The sequence below is a fragment of the Martes martes genome (assembly GCF_963455335.1).
Source record: "Martes martes genome assembly, chromosome: 6".
Classification (NCBI taxonomy): Eukaryota; Metazoa; Chordata; class Mammalia; order Carnivora; family Mustelidae; genus Martes; species Martes martes.
The window spans coordinates 141,160,199-141,172,460 of NC_137893.1; the positions used below are offsets into that span (position 1 = coordinate 141,160,199).

The 12,262-nt window shown below is 40.0% G+C and overlaps 1 protein-coding gene across 2 annotated transcripts in view; it reads left to right on the forward strand.

Annotated features, from left to right (window-relative positions):
* CDKAL1 (CDKAL1 threonylcarbamoyladenosine tRNA methylthiotransferase) overlaps positions 1 to 12,262 on the forward strand; it is a 634,424-nt gene that overhangs the window by 61,370 nt on the left and 560,792 nt on the right. The window lies entirely within an intron of this gene.

A 12,262-nucleotide genomic window follows, 5' to 3' on the forward strand; every position in this document is an offset into this window, starting at 1 on the left:
CTCAGATTTGCAAAAGCAGAGGAAAATCACACCCTTATTTTACTTTTCTCCATCTGTGGTTAAACCTCCTGTCAATATATTGGTAAGGGTGTTAGGCCGTTGACTAGGCCTCTGTATTTGAACAGTTTGATTCTGTCAGTTTCACTGAAGTCATTATGCTTTGTCCTAACAAAGGTGTTTTAATCAGGAGGGTGCCACTTTCAGCGTGGTGACTGAACAAACATCAGTCCTTAAATAATACAATTTCTATTAAAGTTTTTCTTCTTTTATCAGAGGAGTCGTCTTTGCCCTTTAAAATAAGATTTTAATGAGATGGTAATTAAATAATACTCAAGATATTTGACTTTACTTATAAAGTTTTGGTTGCCTTGAACAAATCTCATGATGTACAAAAAACCTGGATGGCGAGTATGTATTTTAAACAGTATTTATAAGTTACGTCTGGCTAGCAAGCACTCTTAGTGCTTATTTAAAGTATTAGATTTGTAAAATTCACTTTATGTACAATAGTAGATTAGGATGCATGTTCTCTAAAGAAGGGTATTCCTCTGTGAAACCTGGCATGATTTTCATTCCCAGATTCGGTGATGTGCTTAAAGATAAACAGTCATGTCCTTAGTCCCATTGATCCCAGATCCCCTGAGGGAACTGGCAATTTCCCTTGGATGGCATTGCTAAATTTTCAGTTTTCTTTCTGCATTGTTCTCCCTGTGGCCCACACAGTTGGGTCAGATTACTGAGAAAGTCAGTATTACTGATAAATGCTTTGTATATAAGTCTAAAAGTCCCAGTACCTCTGAGAAAGAGCAGAAGCACATAATTAAATGCAAATGGTGGCAACTTTTAAAGTTTGAGTTCATGGAGATTAACCCAGTGACATTGGCCACTTGGGGTAGCACCGTGTGGGAGTCCATGATAAAGATCATAATGCTTATTTTTTTTTTCTTTTAGGTAAGTTAATGTTTGAGGATAATAAGTTTTTACTTTGTTTTAACAAAAGATTGTTTTGGAGGGAGGATAGTAAGTGGTGATTAAAGTTTTGAGTTGAATGAGTGGAAGGAAAAAAAATAAACTGAGAGTTGGTTTATGTTTGTCCTCGGAGAATAAGAGATCGGGGCTCTCAGAGCTCCTTCTCTGGTAGCGAGCTGGTAGTAAATGGGAATGAAGATGATGATGGTGTGAGCAAAAATCTAGGAGGATTAAGTACTGGCATACTAATGATGCCAACCTTCAAAATTTAACATGCGCTGTGAAATTGTAAGGGAGGCAAAAACTCTTGATAGCATTTAACTCACGCGTGTCTTATAGCTAACAAAACTGAGGCCCGTGTAGAATGCGACACCTTCACCTTGTGCCAAGTTAAGGAATCAGTGGCAGCCTGGAATCCAGATCTTATTTATTCGACCCAGCACCACCGTCTGCACTGTCCTCCTTCCGTGTTGATTGCTCATGCAGAACTTTACTGGGATGCTGGATGGGAAGAGGTGTGCTTGAGAAGGGAGGTGGGAAAACCTAATGCAGAAGTGTATTTCACAGTCCTGCTGCAGACCACGACCACTGACAGTGAATAATAGTATCTCATGTAACAGTGAGGGCTTGCTGTACCAGAGGCACGTGTACTTTACATGTAGTTCTCAAAAGAGAGCGATGAGGGTGGATAGCTTTCTTATACTGTTTCGTGGATGCCAAAGCTAAGTGAAGAGATGAAATAATGTGCTAAAAATGCATACCTACTGAGTGTGGGAGCACAGATTTGAATTACCATATCCCCTTCAGCTTCCCATGGTATGTCATTCAGCATGTAAGGGAAGACCTTTCAACACATCCAAAGCCCTTTTCAACTCTAACACCCTGGGACCGTTGGATTTTAACCCTTTCTAAAAAAATTTTTTCTTTTCAGTTATAATATGCAAGGTCAGCTAATTGGATTACTCTCTGTCTTCCAAGAGGGGTAGCGTTGAATCAGGAAGCTCTCCTGACTCTTAGGAAGAATTGAAGTTAGCTTTGCTATTATTTGGTCCTTAGGATTTTAGGCTTTTCCTCATTGGTTAGTGATTTCTTTCTGTGGTGGTTTTAAACCGTCTTTAAAATGGTGTAATTATAGTCCTTTGAGAATTGATGGCAAGTGGGCACGTTACCCAATTTCCCTTAGCTTGGAGAATTGGAATCCATGCCTACGTCTTGTGTTTCCAGATTCTTTCTCTGGGACTCCTCCGAGATTACCGATAGGTTCTGCAAGCTTCGCTTGCTTGTCCTGTCATTACGCTGGGATATCAGTTACCTGGGCTGGTTTAGAACAGGGAGACACTTAATTCTTCTTACCCATGTTGGCCTCCAATTCCTGTTAACCATATTTATTGTTTTCTTTTCTAATCTGAGGGAAGTGGTCACATCCATTTTCTCAAGGCAAGGAAGAGAAACTCACGGTAATCTTTTCTCTGAGTCTCCTTTATTACTTGGGACTATAGCCCTGTTATACTGATTAAATCTCAGAGGGGTGTAGGTTTAGGGAGTGGCATCCATCTGTTCCCACTGTGTTTAGAAACGAGGAGGATATTGTGAGCAAAGGTGGTGTTCTGTGACTTTCTCCCTCCTACCTTTTCCTTCTTCTCCCTATGATTTGCCTCTGGCAAGTACCAGTAAGAGAGTCACAGTGCAGACCTCAAGGAATTTGATGCAAATCTATGTCCTCTTCTGCAGATAATGATTTTTCTTTAGAGAAACAGCTCCTGGCTTGTATTGGGCCTCGTTAGAGACTGAATACCCAATTGTGAGCAGTCAGGTGACCATGTGGCCTGAGGTTCCCTTCATGAATTAGGTGTTTGTCTGACCCATTTTACCGTGGAGTGGGAATGGACACCAGACTCTTATCAAATAGGGATGGTATACAGCAGGCCAAACTTGGGTGGGTCTAGAAGGTAGGGCGGGCTTGTATGAGCAGGTGGCTCAGGAAGCTTTGAGGCCAACTTCTGTTTCATTTTTTCCTTCAGACTATGCCTGTGGCCTCCTGGGAGTTCTTATGACCCGTTGAACGAAGAAGAAAAAAATTTGAGCCTGGTTTACAAATGAGTCTGTATGACATGCTGGTACCACTCAGAAGCAAACATTGTAGCACACAAGCCCCACTCAAGACTGACCACGAATGACAGGGATGAAGGAACGTCCATCTAGAGGGCAGAACTTTGAGCTGTGTGTGTGTGTTTTCCTACCGTATTTTGAGTAGGTGACCAGAGATAAAGATCTACATTGATTCCTGGGCAGTTTCTCATATTTTGTCTGGATGGTCAGGGACTTGGAAGGAAGAGGATCTCAAGACGGGTGACAAGGAAGTGTAGGGAGAGGGTATGTGGATGGACCATTCCTAACATCCACAGACTGTGGAGACTGGATGCCCACTGGATTATGCGTGCTCCCGCACTGCAGAGGAGACACTTGCACTGCAGGGGACCTCTTCCATCACAGCCTCATCGTCCCTGGAATAGCCACAGACTCTTCCCATGAATTTTCTTTCTCTGCCTATGGTGCTTCTGCTAGCACCACCATGCGTGGATTCACAGAATACCTCATCCACCGTCCTGGCATTCTGTATTGCTTTGCTTCTACTCGGAATGAATTCCACAACAAGGACGTGTAGAGTGGGCCTATGTCCTTGGAATTTACTAGTCTTGCCATGTGCTGTGTGTCCTGTTACTTGAAAGTAGCTGGCCTAATTGAGAGGTGGAATTGATTGCTCAGTAGTAATTCATTACAGCACCAGTTGAGAGACACAATCATCGAAGGATGGGGTTCTCTTTTATAGGATGCAGGATGTGCTTTGAGTTCTATGGTGCTGTCTCTCCCATAGTCAGAGTTCAAGGACTGAAAGTGAGAGGGGGTTTTTCTCACTATGATACCTAACAATCCACTTGTAGAACTTTTGCTTCCTGTCCTGGGAATACTGGGTTCTGCTGGTTTGGAGATCTTAGTCTGCAAGGAGGTGTTTCCTCTAGGGGACACAACACTGGGTATGTTGGATTGGAAGATGAGGCTGCCACTTGGCCATTTCGGGGTCCTTGTATCACTGAGCCAATGGGGGGAAAAAGGCTAATTTACTTGCCAGAGTGATTGATCCTGATTACTGAGGAGAAACTGGGTTGCTGTTATACAGTGGAGTCAAGGAGACAAAATCTGGGATTCAGGAGGTTTTCTGGGTTACCTTTTGGTACTTCCATTCCCAGTAGTTAAGGGTTAGTGGGAACCGACAGCATTTCATAAAGAGCAGAATGGTCAATGCCTCCGATCTCTCAAGAGTAAACGTTAGGGTCATACTGCAGGGTGAAGAACCCAGAGCAGCTGATACAGTGTAGTCTTTCGTGCTCTAATTTTTTAGTGTGTGTGTCTTCTAATTCTAACATCTGTGTTAATTCTGGGTCCATTTTGATTTACTGATTTTTCTCTGCATTATGGGATTTTATTTTCCGTAGTTTTTATATGCTTGGTAATTTCTGATTGGATGTTTGACATTACTCTGGATAGTTTTGTGTTCCTATAAATACTCTTCATTTTTGTTCTGGGATACAGTTTGATCCTTTTGAGCCTGAGCAGAACTGTGCTCAGTTCTGTGTGCTCTACTTAGTATTCCACGAGTCTGGTTTTCCCGCTTAACTGGAGAGAACAGACATTCCTTCCAGCCCTGAGTGACTGCTGGGCTGGGCGCTGTTACCTCCATTCTCTCACATCATTCTTTCCCTAACTTTGGGTAGCTTTCTCATTATCCATTGATTAAGACCCAGATGGAGTATTTGAAGAGCACCTTCTGCAGATCTCTGGAATTCTTTTACCATGTAGCTGTCTCTAGGATCCTGTCCTGCAAACTCTAGCAAATCTTGGATCCCCTGAACTCTGAACTCGAGTCTTCTCATGGTGCAGTCCTCAGGACTGTCCTGGTCAGCTACAACTCAGACTTGGAAATGCTCTCAAGGCAGTAAGCTGGGACCCACTGGGTTTGTATCCCTCCTTCCCCCAGGGGTCATTGTCCATCATGTGACGTTCAGTGTCTTAAAAACTGTTGTTTTATGTATTGACAAATTTAGATGACGTATTCATGGAACACTTAATAGGCTAAGAGTAAACCAAAAAAAAACACCCCATGTTGATTATTTAGAAAGTTAAAAGGAAAGCTTTCAGCATAATGGGAACCTGTTTTTAGTAATTTATAACCACTTCTTTATCATGGCAAGATAATTTGTTTTTACTGAAGATTGTGTCTCTCCAGACTTTTTCCTTGTAAGTTGTAGAACATCGGGAAGAGTGAAAGCAGATAAGATTGACCTGATTGCCTCTGCAAGTTTGTATATACAGAGAAGCTGAATGTGTAGAATTTCAAGCAGGTAATAGAGAAGTCTGGATGTCATTTATCTGAGCACCAAAGAATAGTTTGTGAATAATTGCAGAATGAGAAAAGCAAAGAATCAAAAGAGAAGCTTTAAAGTACAATATTCCTAAGGTCTTGTCATAAGGATGTATTTCTGTGTTTGTTATCAACTTATTTGAGGTCTGCTTAGTGTGTTTTGGAAAATTTTATCAGTCTGAAGGAGTTGATCCTAAAATGCTACAGAAGAGTTAGATACGAGCAAAAGTGGGGAAGGTTCTTGAACTTTCTTTGGGGAAGAAAGTTAACTTTCATGAAACTTCACAGTATCTCTTTCGGTTCTGGGCAAAAGATAAAACTACCTGTCTCCCACTGAGGTTTTAAAAGGTATGCTGGCTGTTTGTGTGCGTTTTCTGAAGTGAGGTTTTATTTATTTGGCTGTTTCTTGCCTTACTCTGTGCCAGTGCTATACATACGTTGTCTCCTCTCGTCCTTCTGACAAATCCGGTGAGGTGTGTAGTGTTAATCTATCCTAATGATGAAGGGTTTGAGGCTTACAGGGTTTAGGTAGCTCACTTAGGGTCAGTGCTAGGCAGTAAGTGGGGATTGTGCCTGGGATGTTGACTCCTACTCTTGATACCTTACCAATGCCTAGGTTGTGTGTTCGTAGTTGCTTTTTCTGAAGGTATATTTGTCTGTTACCTTCTTTCTTGGGTAGAGAGCAGAAACTGAACTGAAAGTAGTTCTTAGGTTATCAGTTTCTTCTGGTTACCAAACTAACATATGGTATGAACCAGGCAGCCTTTCTCACCCGGGTTTTGCATTTTCCCTATTATATTTGTTGAAATGCCCATACTTGTTTTGTTGAAATGGACACATGTGTTTCTAAATAAGATTGTTACATATTTTTAAATGCAGACTTTAATCCCTTAATTATGCCTTCTTATTAAATGATCCATAGCCTGTCCTAGGTTTTTTTTAATCAGGTGGCACTTGGAGTCATAACTTTAGTACTGTAGGAGAGGGATTCAGAACATCCCCTTTCACCAAGAAAATCATTTGAGCTCAAAGCACAATCTAAACACTATAGAGGCAGAGCTATTAATAGAGGGGTTAGTGGCTACAGGTATTTGGCCCTTTTTTCTGGGAGTGGAGGTGTTTGTAATAGAATAGTGCCTGGATGTGTGTGGGTTGCGTTTTGTTTCAGCTTTGATGTATTATTAAGAATACCACAGATAACGGTACGTGAGATAGCTCCTCACAGAGAGCTCACAGTCATTTAAATCCAGCTGGGTTCTGTGATTCCTGAGAGAAATGAACCTGTGTACTGGAGATTCTAGGATACTAAGGAAAGGAGAAGTTTAAAGTCGATCTCGTGTGGTTTTACTTCTAGCACTGTCAATAGCCTGTGGCCAGAGCGGAGAGTGTTCTCGAACTAATAAAAATAATCTGCATTGATGGTGACATTGGCACTTTGTGTACTTTTGTTTTCTTTGGAATACTCTGTATTCTTTACGAGGCTGGGAATTTTAAGAATTTGAGGGTCTGCTCCTACTTTTTAGCACTTTGCAGGTTTGTTCCTGGTTCCAAGTTAGTATCAGCGTATACAACTGCATGGCGTGATGTTTTCATCTATCCTGAAATAAACAAGTAAACAAAATCTAGTGTGTTACATCCTTGGTAAGAACACTATGTTGTTGCTGACATATGGTTAGTCATTAGTTGTATTCAGTAGTATACTTTCCTCATCTAACAGCACCATCTGTTAAAACTTTGACTGATAGCAGTAGAGAGAGGAAGCCAGTTATTTTTTAGCTCTCGAGCGTGGACTAAATGAGACCGTGCCCAAGGCTGCCTGTGGCCGAGTGCTTTACAACTGGTTTGGTCAAACAACCTGAGCTGGTGCTACCTTGGGAAACCTGCTCTGGAGAGCCCAGGATAATGCTTGTTTAGTGTCTTTATCTACTCTTAGCAAGGGTGATGTTTTATAAAAAAATAAATAACATGATTAAGTTATTCAGAAAGATTTGCACGCTATGCTTTGTTTTAATGCTATCACACTGCTGGTGGTTTTGGTTGGTGATTGCAGTGAGCATAATGAGAGTTGGAAAAGGTGTTTTTGCACCTTTACAAGAAAGATTTAAAAAAAAATATTTATTTATTTGACAGAGAGATCACAAGTAGGCAGAGAGGCAGGCAGAGAGAGAGAGGAAACAGGCTCTTTGCTGAGCAGAGATCCCGATGCAGGGCTCGATCCCAGGACCCTGAGATCATGACCTGAGCCGAAGGCAGAGGCTTTAACCCACTGAGCCACCCAGGTGTCCCAGCGAGAAAGATTTTTCATAGACTTTTGGATTTGGGATGATTTTGTACTAATAAAATAAGTCTTAAAACTAGTAGACATCGGGGCGCCTGGGTGGCTCAGTCAGTCTTAAGGGTCTGACTTCGGCTCAGGTCATGATCTCGGGGTCATGAATCAAGTTCCATGTCAGGCACCCCACTGAGCAGGGTGACTCTTTTCCCTCTCCCTCTGCTCCTCCCTTCCACTCATGCTCTCTCTCTCCCTCAAATAAATAAAATCTTAAAAAAAAATAAAAATTTTTAGACATTTATAATTGATCCTCTTCAGGTCTTTGACTTTATGTGTATTATGAAATAATGTTTTGCAGCATGTATGAGACTCTTGCAGAATGACTGGCCCTGCCAGGGAATGGTGGAGGCAGTTCTTGATAACCTCTGGGTGTGTGCGTGTGTGCATGAGCGTACTTGTGTGTGTGGCAGTGGTGTGCCACTGTGTGTGTGCTGTCACTGTCTTTTGCTACCTCTGCCAGGGCTCCTGAATCACTTTGATTTTTATTAAATACTTTTGACTTGGGAATTACGTGTGGTGTCCTCTTTACCCAGCCTTCCTGCCCAAAACTCATTATAGGACCAATAACTGATACTCAGATCAGAGTTTTCCTTCCCTCTCTTTTCTCCCCATCTTTCTCCCTTTCTCTCTTCTGTGAGTAAATCTTATCCACATGATGACAACAAAAATTAGCAAACTGTAGAAGGTGGGGAAATATGCCAACAGAATTCAACTTTGGCCTAGAATCTGTCTTGAATAATTGTGTCAGAAAAGGTCTGTGGTAGTAAAATTCTCTGCATATGCATGACTGAAAATGTTTCCTATCTTCTGGCATGGGTATAACTTCTGAGGTTGGAATAATTTTCCCTTAGATCTTTGAGGCATTCTTTTCTTTCAGAGTTCAACTTAATAGATATGAAGTTTGATGGCAGTCTTTTCTCTCTCTGTTGTATCATCTTGTATTTTTCCTTTGTAGAAAATGTATAGGACCTTAACTTTAGCCTCAGTCTGAAATCGCAGAGGGGTATTTCCAGGTGTGGATGATTTTTCAGTTACCGTGTTTAGCTGTGGGTTATCAGTTAGAAGGTTCACGTCTGACCGCTAGGAAGTTTTTTTTTTTTTTTTTAATTTTGTTCTTTATTTTCTCATCTTTTCTCTCTTGCTCTTTTTCTCTCTGTCAGTCCTGTTATATATGGTAGCCTTTGTGGGCTGGTCATCTATGTCTTTTAACTTTTCTCTCATATTTTCTATTTGCTTAACTTTCTGGAATTTCCTCAATATGGTACACTAAAAATATACAAGGTAGCAGTTAATTTTAGTGCATATTTAAGATCCATGTGTGCATTAACGGTACCTAAAGAAATCTGTATTCTTAGCATTTCACACTTTCATGCAGATTATTAATATATCCTTGAGTTTTTCTATTTACACATACGTAATATTGGTTGTATATATTAGGGTGACCACATTTTCATTTTATCATCAGTAACTTTTTGGGCTCGTCTTTCATACCTCTCTGGAATTTCCCCACATTTCTCTGCTGTAGATTGTTTTCTTTTAACCACTTAACTCTGTTTTACTTTTGCTGCCTCCTTTCTGGCAGGGAGAGTGCATTAGTTCACATCAACCCACCCTGGTCTAATTTTCTTCCAGTTGTGATCATTTCCTCATCTTACTTTAGTGTAGAGAAAAATTGCTGGCAAACTATTGTTTCTTAATAATCTGGGCTAGCAGATGTAATGGACAGTTGATTGGGCCTTCTACCTCGCTGGATATAGGAAGGATTCTGATAGTCTCAGTGAGAGCAAATTAGAGATGAAAGAGTATTTTGAAGCAGTGATATTTTGGGGAGGCTAATTCATTAGTATATTTTGGATAGGGAAGCCTTTCTCTATAACTCAGGACCGAACACATTTGTTATGTATTTCAGTTTAAAATTGATGGTGTATGTAATCAAGACTCTGGTGTTTACTATTGCTGTCACTCTTTTGGCTCAAACTAAGAATATTAAAATTTTTTTGAATGGTTAATTTGTTCACATGGTACAAAATTCTAAAGGAGCCAAAGGGTGTACACTGACAAGACTCCATCCATCTGACCCAGCTACCAACTCTTTCTGAAGAAACCCAGTATTGCAGTTTCTCTTTCTACAAAAGAAGGATTTGGTTTATAAGAATAATTGTATACACAAACAGTTGTGCATGTGTGCACACACACATTTTTTTACTTCCTTCCTTTATGTAAAAACTAGCATACAATACATGTGGTTTGGCACCATTTTCATTTAACAATATGATTTGGTGATCGTTTAATGCCATTTCATTACAAATTTTCTTCTTCTGTTTTTTTAAAGTAGAACTGTGTTCTGTTTTACAGAGGATGTAGGATAATTTATTTAACCAGGCCTTGATTCTAGGTCTGCATATTGTTTCTGTTCCTGTCTTTCTCTACTGCCCACATCTGCTGTAGGGCTACCCACTTCTGTGTGTGTGTGTGTCATTCTGCACATGTGTAGATACATATATAGAATAAATAGCTGGGCTAAAGGGTGTGTGAATTTGTAATTTTGATGGATATAAGCTAATTGTTTTCTGTAGAGAGTGTACTAATTTATACTTCCATTATCAATGTATGAGCTTGTTGGTTTCCCCAGAAGCTTGCCAATTTGGTGTATTATTAGCCTTTTTTTAATCTTCGCTAGACTGATGAATGAAAAGTGGTATCTCAGTTTTTTAATTTGCATTTCTCATAAGAACTATTTTTACTACCTTTTCTGTGACCTATCCATATCCATTTATCACTTTTCAGTAGATGATGATTACTGATTTGTAGGCACTCTCTAACTGGGAAAGTAAACTTTTGTGACACGATTTCCAGATTGTCCTGTCTTTGTTGTATTTGTTGTTTATGGTAGTTTTGGCCACGAGAAAGTAATTATTTGTTGTACATTTGACACAGATATTTGGTTTTTACTTCAAGGTGATGATTATAATTCTCTGATTATTTCTGTTGTTACTCTAATGGTTTCATTTTCTTGTACTTAAATTGACCTATATTCAGTTTATTTTTGTGTTATCTGTGATTTATGGACCCAATTCTTTTCCCCCCACTCCATGACTAACCAGTTCTCCTGGTATTCCCCTCCCCGTTGATGGCTAACCAGTTCCGATACCATTTGTTGAGTCATTTACCCTTTTCTTCTGATTTGAAATGCCACCTCTACCATACATGAAACTCCTGTATGCATTTGTATTCTCTTTTCATTTTTAAGAATTATGTTTATTTACTTTTCATATTTAAGAGCTAAGCTCGAGCACACAGGTGGAGGGAATAGGTGAGTGAACTGCACGTACCTACCAACGGATTGAATAGTTAAGATTTATTTCCTTTTCTCTTATTCTGTTTTTGCTGAGGATTTTAAAGCCATTCCAGGTATCATGTCATTTGACGCTTACGTAATTTCTGTATGCAGCTCTTAAATATGGATATTTTAAAAGATAAGTTAAATATATGACTTTTTATTCCGAATTCAAGGGAAGACACTTTCGGGGCTAACATTTGATGTCTGCGTTCTTATTAGTAGTAAATTGCTTTAGAAGGTGATATCATATTAGAGGCGCCTGGGTGGCTCAGTGGGTTAAGCCTCTGCCTTCGGCTCGGGTCATGATCTCGGGGTCCTGGGATCGAGTCCCGCATCGGGCTTTCTGTTCCGCAGGGAGCCTGCTTCCTCCTCTCTCTCTCTGTCTGCCTCTCTGCCTACTTGTGATCTCTCTGTCAAATACATTAAAAAAAAAAAAAAAAAGAAGGTGATATCATATTAGACTTTCAGCTGTTCTGTGTTGTGTCCTCGTAGAGCTTCCTTCCTGCACTTGTTTTTAGGGGGCCTGCTTCTCTGTTACCTGGGTATTGAAGTGTTTTAATTAGTGTAGAGGTGTCCAGGTGACTTTACTAATGGGTCACATCACGAGCAGTCTGTGTGTAGGCTGCATGAATAACAAAATTGTGAGCGGTGGTTAAATGTAGCCAAATGTATAGATGGGAGCAGGGGAGTATGATACACAGGCAGTTCACATATTGCTTAATCTATTTTTTGACTGTGGAATAGAAGGCTTCATGCTAGAAATTAATAATGTTTTGATTAAATTAATGACTGCAGTCTTGAGAGTAAGGATGTCAGGGCCTATGTCCCATCTGATTGTAGAATTGTACCATTACAGTTAGTGCTGAGTTTCATGTTGTCAGTTTCTTGTGAGAAAATATACTTCTGTGTTGCCACATGGACCCAACATTTTGCATAACTATACTTTGGTTATTAGATTGCGTATATAGTATATAGTTTGTATAGTCTCCTTTCAATTTAATCTTCTTAAAGCTGAGCTAAACTCATAGGGCTTGTTCTTGATAATTCGGTTATATCTTCAAATTTGTTCTCCAAAGATAGCTTCAGAAACTTAAAATATGGTTCACAGTTTTGTACATCTGTTAAATTCTTTTGAAAATGAGAAATTATTTTTATTCAATAGCCATGGTATTCACCAGAATTTACCTGGTATTTACTTGTA